Source organism: Melospiza melodia, chromosome 1 (genome assembly GCF_035770615.1).
Source record: "Melospiza melodia melodia isolate bMelMel2 chromosome 1, bMelMel2.pri, whole genome shotgun sequence".
In the NCBI taxonomy this organism is placed as follows: domain Eukaryota; kingdom Metazoa; phylum Chordata; class Aves; order Passeriformes; family Passerellidae; genus Melospiza; species Melospiza melodia.
Window position 1 is genome coordinate 121,093,254 of NC_086194.1, and position 9,295 is coordinate 121,102,548.

The following is a 9,295-nucleotide window of genomic DNA, read 5'->3' on the forward strand; positions in this document are numbered from 1 at the left end:
GCGCGCCCCGGCCGCGCCCCGCCCAGAGCGCAGCGGGGCGGAGAGAGACGGCCGCCGCGGTCAATGGGGAAGGCGGGCTGGGCGCTGGGCGCTGGCCTTAGGTGAGCCCCGGGGGCGGAGGAGCGCCGGGAGAGGCGGCGGTACCGCGGGGAGCAGCGCCGGGGCCGCGCCCGGAGGGCGGGATGCGGCGGGCAGGGTGCGGGATGCCGGATGCGGGATGCAGGATGTGGAGGGCAGGCTGCGCCGCCATCGCCGTGGCCGTGGCCTGGCCGCCCCTCCTGACATGGCGCCGGGACCGCCAGGCTGGGCTGGGGCGCTCCTGTTTCCCCCGGGAGAAGGAGGAGCGGCCGCGCTGCCAGGCCGAGCGGCCCCTCGGGGCTCCGCTGTCCCCGTGTCCCCAGAGCCATCCCGCGGAACGGCGGTACCGGGGCTTGGGGGGAAAGCTGGCCAGGGCTGGCATTGGCATCTCCGGAAGGAAAGGGGAAAAGTGTGGGAAAAGCGGCCCCGGGAGTTCGGCTTGTTAGTGCTTGGGAGTTCAAGTGTGTGGTAAGAAATACATGGCCCTTTCTATTTTCCCCTTGTCTTCGTGTGTCATTTTGGATTTGTCAAGGATGAGAAGAAGAGAATTCAGAGCCCGCTATTCCAGAATCCGCGTAAGCCAAATTGCCATGCCGGCAGAGCAGGGAACAGAGCTGAGCGATTCTGGATCCGCCTCTTAGAAGGAGGGCAGCCCAGGATGAGTGCGTGCTTATGCAATAGAGCAGCCAGACTGTTGTGCTTAAAACACCGAGTGAGTGTTGGGAACACACACTTTATCTGTCAGAGTGAGGCTTTTCCAAATGACTTGTTCTGATGCACACTTGGCATTGAATGGGAAAAAAGAGAGCCCAGGGACTGAGTCCATCAGTGCAGCTTTTTGGAAGAGGCATTAGGTATATAGAGTGCATGAAATTTGTTATTGTCTTTCAGCACCTGCTTTGTGGTTGAGAGTTTCATTTTCAGGGCTAGAATAGAGATGCTTTAGTAGCAAACACATTTGCATGTGAAAATTGCATAACACCACCATTTACTATCTCTGAGCACAAAATTAATTAATTTCCTAGAGACTAGGCCAAATTAAATTGACATGGGTATTCTACTTAATGCAACAGACCCTAAATCTAGATCTATTTTTTTGTTGTTTATCTTGTAGGACACAGATGACTTTGGGATGAGAGGGACACTCTTGCCTAGGCAGTTCACAAAAATAACAGACACTTTTTAAAATTGAACATTTGGACCTTTTCCTTCTAAAGCAAGGGACTGAACTTTGTGGATTGTAGCACAAGAATTCAACTTCATTCTTTTTAATTTCTAAGCTGCACCCTGGCAGTGGATGCCACAAAGACAGCAAGGCTGTCAGTCTATTTAATGAACTACTTTTTAGTCCCATATTGAATCATTAAAAAAAAGGTAACAAACTCTGAGAAGGTGAATTAACTACTACACAAAGTGTAAAAGTATGGTTGCAGCATGAAATGAGGAAATTTTGTTAAATAAATCCTCACCAAATGTTTGTCAATTTTTCTGCTGATTGTTCTAGGAGTCTTGTTTGCTCCAAATGCATATTTATTTTGTTCTTATGTTAGATTAGTTTCCATATGTGCAATATTCCTACAAATATGCAGTGTAATTTGGACTAGTATACAACAGAATTGATCTGGATCCTTCTTTAATCTGAGTTTCCTTTAGGTTCTGGAAATCTAGGAATCTGTGCTTTTTACTGCTGCCATAGCATGAGGCATCCTCAGGACCTTCCCTAGAGAGTTTCCGTGTGGGGCCAGATGGGTAAATGTATTTCCTGGTGAGATTTGTGGACTGCTGAGATGTGGTATAGACAGCTTTAACTTTGGTGAAAAAGAAAATGTACAGTTAATCATGACCTTGCATTCTAGGAAGCATCTCAGACCATGGTACAAGTGTTTTCTGTGGTTTTCCTTGAACTACAAAGTTTTAGTTACTGACTTTACCAACAATAAAAGTGTATACCTATTCCTGAAACAGGCTAGATCCTATTCTGATGTAGTGCAGATGGTTTCTTCCCTTGGGTATGCCTTGGGTCTGCCTCAATGCCTGGAGATTTGTTGTTATTAGGCTGCCACAGGAGCGTTTGGAAGGCTGTTTAAGGCATGTTTTAAAAGCAGGCAGTGTGAATTACAGTGCAGTAGGCAGGATACACAAGTAACCCCACTGAAGGTATCTACAGGAAGTTACACACAACATCACAGAGAAGTACTGTTACAAAGAGGGGGAGGTGCTCTCCTCAATATTTTTCTTAGCAGGAGTATGTCCTCTTTCCAAGTGACGTCTGGAGAATAAGCATTTGAACAGGAGAATTTCCACAGCCTTCTCTTCATTCTGGTGGCAGAATAGTAATAATAGGGTCACCAGAGACTGAACTCGAGAGGCCAAAATATCTGAATGAGACCTCATTTTTTACAGATTCACTGCAGCTATGTGACTTGTGCAGGTAAATTTAAAACAGAACTAGAGAGCCAGTAAAGAATACTTACAAAATCAGTAACTGCAGCTAGTATTTTAAGACCTTCCAAAATACTTTGCAAAAAATACAGCTTTAAATGGTAATATTTCCCTTTATCATTCTCCTATGATTTTTTCAAAGGTTCCTTAGCCTAGGCCTGCCCAGGCAGTGTGAGCTTCCTCGTGTGAGCTGCTGGCTGATTTTGACTATCCATTCACCCCCGAGCTGGTTGAGGCTGCTCTCTGTCTTGCTGGATCAGACTCTTGGCTCATCTTTCATAACTGCCAAGGTCTTTCATAACCTCTGATCTTTCATAACCCCAAACAGTAGCCAGTTCCGCCACGTGTTTAATCTCGTCCACTTGGAATGGGCCCATCCTGATGAACCTGAAATACAAGTGTTTCTTGGGTGTTTTGTCTGCCTCAATCCTCCTGAGCCCCAGGCACATTTGTGTGGATGTCAGACTTCCTTCCCTGAGACAATGAATGCTCAGTGGAGGGGAAAACCTCTTCTCTCTGACCTCAGAGGAGAGAAGGGAGCCTAGTCATGGACTTCCTTCTCTCCCGGGGTGTGAAGCCCTAATTGACTTAGGTGTGGCTCAGCTGGGGGTGGCAGTCTCCTTCCCTTTCCTCCCTGAGCTGCTCTGTGTGCCACACAGGGGTCCCCACCACGCTCTGCTCGGAGCCAAACCCAGGGTCACTCTGGGGGAGGGGAAGCTGCCGCAGCTGGAATTGGTTTAATTCTGCCTCAGCAGACAGCTTGCATTCTCTACTCTGACAGCAATTGCAGGCTGCAGTGATGTAATAAAAAAGGTTGTGGTTTTGCAGAGAGAGGGTGACCTCGCTGTAGCTATCCAGCCGTCCACTCAAATCCTCAGATGCCTTCCAGTGCGGATCTTTGTCACTTCACGGGTTTGATGGGTGATCTCCTAACAGGGACTAAAATGGGAGGACAAGTATATAACAGCTTAATAGAAACAGAGGGGTGAAAAAAATGAAAAAGGAGGAAATATTTTGGAATTATTAGCTTGAGTGAGAAAGAGCGTTTCCTCGGTGTGACAGCCAGAGGCTTGCTGCACTGTTATTAAAGTGCGCTTCAGTGGGAATCCATGCAGATGGCTTTTTTACCCAGCATAGGATTATATTGGATTAGTCATATAAAATTGTTGTTTACCATCTCTAGTCCTTTTCCCCAGAGGTTTTATCAGGAATCTCACAAAGCATGTAGTTTGAGCCTGCTTTTACATGGTAACCCAGCCGAGCAGCTTTTTGTTTGTGCAAACTGCCACAATGTTGTAGTTTAATGTAATCCTAATGTTGCAATGGGAGATTTTAGACCTGATGAAAGAGGCTGTTTGGCCCAGATTTTCCTTTTGCCTACAAGAAGGGAAGTTAGATCATAAGGAGATGCTCTTTCTTCTTGCTGAACTCTCCAGAAGAGCTGTGCTGATCCCACTTCTGCTCCATCAGAGACACTCAGGAATTCCTAACACTGGCACTGTTTTTCATAATGCTCGCTAATGAGTTATTTCTGGCATAATGCTTGATTATTATAATGCACTGTTCTGAGTGGTGTATGAGACATTTCTCGTGTTCCCTTTCTATCATGCAGAGCCATACTCTGACCATCTTTCTTCTTTATGTCCAGAAGGCTCAAGGATCACTGCTTAGACACAGTCCACATTTTCCCTCCTGCCATAAACTAAGAAACTGTCTTAAACATACAGTGCAAGGCTCTCCCTTTAGATCTACCCTGGGGTAGAATATAACAAGGAAATATTTTGTCACTTCAAGGTACAACAGATAGCTCTACTGGTAAAATGACATCCTTTGTTTTTTTTTCTGGAGTTTTCAGACTGGCTCTGTCATCCTGGGAAATTTTCTCTTCCAGGAGGTGTGGCTGCAAGAATTTTCCTGAGGTGTGAGTGCCTTTGATTCTACAATGAGAGATGTTTTTCTTCTCTGTAGGGCATTCTGTGACAAGGTAATGCAGTCCTAAGCTGTTACTCTTTTCCCTAGACCATGTTTGTGGGTATAAAATAAAAAGGTATTTTTCCCTGGCCTTGAAGGGAGAAGAGCAGACTGCCACATGCATGCTGGTATTGTATTTTGATCCACTGAAAACACTGAACATTATCCACTGAAAACAATCTAGTATTATAACTTGATGTTCCTATCACTGAAGGGGATACAGAACTTCTGTCAGTGTGCTGTGACAGGGATGCCTGTAGCCTAATTTGCTTTAATAAATATTGCCTCTGGTTTTGCCAGCATTAAGATTAAATTGACTTTCTTATATATTATGAGAAAGCATTTTTTTGTTTCCAGTTCTGCAAATGGTCACCTTTAATCCAATCATGTCTTGGTGCTTTTTCTCTTGTTATGCAGGAAATGTTCATGAACTGAACTCTGAACTTCTGCTTTTAGCCAAAGCGGTTATTCTGAGGCTTGGGAAAGCCAGACTGCTTCTCCCTGTTTCAGGGTAGGTTCCTGAACATAAATGAGATCATTAATCTGTGACCAAAGATCTGAACAAGATGGGGAAAGGGCCTTTTATCCCACGTTGGCCATTTTGTTCAAGGCTGTTCCGTGATTTTTCAACTGGCATTTGGCTGTGAGACTGACAGCCCCGATTGTGCCACAGAACACACCAGGCAGAAAAATCACATTTAGTCTTGCCATCTTCCAGCCTGGAAGGGACTCAGGAAGAAGTCACTGCTGACACAGTGGGTGGATGGAATAAGAGATTCATTTGGGGCAGGTGAATTTTGTACATGATTTACAAAGGCATGTAGATTTTCATAGGAAAATTTTCATTCCTGGAAAATCAGATGAGGATGGTAGCTCTCTTTATGGGTTGAAAGGACACATATTCACCTTTAATCCATGTAGAAAAAGGCTACACTTGGGAGTTACTGTAGGGTTCCATCATATTGTAGGGTTGTATAATCCCATGCTTATGTATTTTCTGACAAATCAATGATTTTGGTGCACATGGAGGTGAAAAAGGGTGAATTGGGTCACATTCTTGCTGTCTGGCAGCAAGTAGGTGACTCAGCACCACTCCAATCAATGACATTTTCATTTATGTAAGCCAGCATGAAATGTGTTTTTGTTCATACCAAGCTACATTAAAGCAAAAATGCAAGGAAAAAAGATTGTGTTCAACAAATGAGCTGAATAATAGTGTATGAAAGTATTTCTGCTATCATTATTTACAGTGGAAAGTATCTTAGTTGCATTTCATACATTCATTTCCACTGAGAAGTTTTTTAAAATAATGTATTGCTAGGATCTTTGGAAAATGAACATATTTCCTAATCAAGTACACATCAGTCTTTTATCATTTGTATAAATAATGGGGTATTTTTTACACAAATAGGCTAATAGTAGCTTTTTGATTTTCAAAAAGTGCTACCCACCTCGGGCCAATTTTACAAATTGATGGAGTATCTTAAAATTTGGAAGAATGGATGCTCATTTTGAAGTGGAGCATCTCAAAATCAATGGTGATTTTGAAGATGTTTGATCATAACGTGCATCATTAAACCAACAAGAACTTCAGCTGTAGCTTTTCCCAAAAGTTGCAAGATACAAGTAGGGGGTTTTTGTGTCATTTGGATGGACCAGTGCTTGTTTGACAAAATCTGCATCTTTCAAACTCCTGCATAGTTGAGAAACCTGGCTGTCATCAATTCCCCTGCCAGGCATGGAAAACTGGGAAAGAAGGGGGCTGCATGGCCCGCCTTACAGGTCAGAAATCAGGAATTCTTGTTTCCATTTTAGCTCTGTTGGTCTATTTCCCAACTTTTTTGTGTACTACTGGTAACAGTTCCTGAGTTTTGAAGACACTTGGGCCTTAAAGACTGGGCACAGCTGCATTGTCAACTCCTGGGTAAGCAGGAGAGCAGGAGTGTGCCCAGAACTGGTTGTTGTGTTGCTGGAAGAGCTGGGGAGACTGGGCCTGCAGGTTTCACACATGAGAGTCACAGAATGGGTTGGGTTGGAAGGGATCACAGTGGGTCATCTGCTCCAACCTCCCTGCTCAACCAGGGCCATCCCAGGGCACACGGCACAGGATTGTGTCCAGATGGTTCTCAAATATCTCCTGTGAGGGAGACTCCACATCTGTCTGGGATTCCACTGTGCTGATCTCTCTCCATTGCACACTTACACTTCAGCTTCTCTTTGTCACTGGAAAAATTATTTCTGAAGTAATTTTACAAAGTTGTGCAAAAAATCAGAATCTCTATTATATCAGAGTGTGTTTTCTTCTAAATCAGTAACATAGATTCGTTGAAAAAGTGGCCTGGAAAGGACTTTTTGTCTACTTGCTCTTTTCATTGTGATGTGCATATTAGGTGTACCTTTATTCAAAGTCATGCCTGATCGTTCTCTGATGTTTACTAAAATATATAGTGAGGAAGAACTATGTGGATTTTTCTCATTGATATCAAGAAATTCTCTTTCTCATCCAGTTGAAGGCATGAGAGATGTCTACTCTGTTAGACAGTAAATTTATTTGTGCTCATTCTCCTCTGGAAGACACAGGAAACAATTACTACTATCCTTTACAATAACCAAAGTCAGTTAAAATGATTCTGATTTCAGCATGTCCTGATATGCTGTATTTTCTTCTCTATGTAGTTTTTATTCCTCTTTTACAGTCTCCTCACCTGAGACATTGTTTCTGTTGGATAAACCAGAATAAAACTGAGTAACTGCATCTCAGGGTATTGCTGCTTTACCTGAAAATGGGATTTCCCTTTCCCTACAGCACCATGGCATTGCTGGCTGCTATTATCCCTCCCAAGTTTATTTTTTCCTTGCTGCTACTGTAGCTAGTTACATCCAGCTGTCCTTTTACCAAGAAGTGATCTTGTGGTTTCCACAGCATGAACTGTCCACTGCTAGTTCATTCCATGTCAGTTGCTGATTGAAGCAGCAATTTTGATGCCAGGCAATTGGAGTCAAGGTGATTTGTCACAGGCTCCAGCAGTTAGCAGTGTTGGGTGGCTGCTTCTGTGGAACCAATGCAGAAGTCTTCCCAGGCAGGATTCCTGGCAGCAGGTAACACCATGGCAAGTCCTTGCCTCACATGGACTCTCATGTTGCTGACAGCCTCAGAGCTGGGATCATGTGCACATTCAGCACAGCAAAGCCTGAGCTGAATATAGACAAGACTTTCACCTTTCACAGTGACCCCGGTGTGAAGTTCAACAAGTTGACTGGATGGCTGACTGGGTTGAGAGTGGAGGAGGAGAGATGCCAGGTTGTGCCCTGGAGCCAGACGTGTGTGACACTTCCCTTAATCTCATTACAGTTCCAGTTCCTGCTTGCAGCCCAACCTGACCTGTCTCCTGCCATGTTTCCAGTGAACTGTTGGCTCACAAGCAGGACAGTGATGAGCTGCTGTCATGTCCTGTCACATCCACAGCCTCTTCCCAGGCACAGCAGGCTGAGCAAGCTGGGGCCCTTCAGGCCTCACAGCAAGCTGCCATAATCCAGGGGACCTACAGGGAGGCTAGAGAGGGACTCTGTCAGGAACAGCAGTGATAGGACAAGGAGTAATGAGTACAAATGGAAAGGGGAAATTCAGGCTGGATATTAGGAAGAAGTTCTTTACTGTGAGGGTGGTGAGGCACTGGAACACGTTATCCAGGGAGGTTGTGGGTACCCCAGCCCTGGCCAGTGTTCAAGGCCAGGTTGGATGGCAGCCTGGTCTGGTGGGAGGTATCCTTGCACAGGGCAGCAGGCTTGGGACTAGAGGATCTTCAAAGGTCCCTTCCAACCCTTAGTGTTCTATGATTTTGTGATTGGTTCTATTGCATAGAACCAAATTTGCCAGGCATTGCAATCAGGTGGGTTACCTGGTCAAGATGGAGGGGCAGGTGGCATCTGGCAACACTAAACACAAAAAAAAGAAAAGTAAAAAAATGGAAAAGGAAAAAAAGGAAATGTGATGTGCTTTAAGAAATGAGTGAGGCAAGATTTTGTACAAAGACAGGAGATGCAGAGAACAAGAGAAGACTCAGATTTGAGACCTAGCAAATGTGAGAGGAACAAGAAGGGTTTTAAACTGTTACTGACAAAGGCCTGGAAGACCAGCAGGCAATAGTCACTGCTTTGGGTCAGTCTTGCTGTGATAGCTGCTCTTCCTGTGGCTGCTGAGTGCCTGTTGCTGGTGTCTGTAAGGTGCAGTCCTGAGGGTGGAATGCTTTTGTCCTGCCTGTGTGCCCTGCAGCCTGGTCTGCCAAACCCCCCCACCCCTGAAAAATAAAAAACCCAAATCACAGAATCACAGACTGGGTTAGGTTGGAAGGGATCACAGTGGGTCATCTGCTCCAACCTCCCTGCTGAACCAGGGCCATCCCAGAGCACACGGAACAGGATTGTGTCCATATGGTAATGTGTCCTCTCTGGGTAATGTGTTCCAGTGTGTGGTCACCCCACAGTAAAGAAGTTGCTCCTCAAATCCTAGCAGAACTTCCTGCAGGTCAGTTTGTGCCCGTTGCCTCTTGTCCTATTGCTTGGCAACACAGAGAAGAGCCTGGCCCCATCCTCTTGGCCACCCTTTCTTTAGATATTTATACACAAAAGGCAAAGCCCAGCAAGAAGCAGCAACAGCAAGCACCTCAGCACCGAGGACACAGCCCCTGCTCCCCGGGAGGCAGCAGCATTAGCAGGCACGCTGCTATCTCCTGCCGGGGGGATGTCACTGGGACCCGTTGTGATGGGGGGAGATGCAGAACCTGCTTTTGCAGGGATCCCTCCC

At 45.4% G+C, this 9,295-nt stretch overlaps 1 long non-coding RNA gene across 1 annotated transcript; it reads left to right on the plus strand.

Annotated features, from left to right (window-relative positions):
* The first annotated feature begins 7 nt into the window (after positions 1-7).
* On the plus strand, positions 8-4,581 carry LOC134423136 (uncharacterized). Its single transcript, XR_010029012.1, has 2 exons — positions 8-101; positions 611-4,581. It is a non-coding gene; the product is annotated as an uncharacterized LOC134423136 (long non-coding RNA).
* The last annotated feature ends 4,714 nt before the right edge of the window (positions 4,582-9,295 follow it).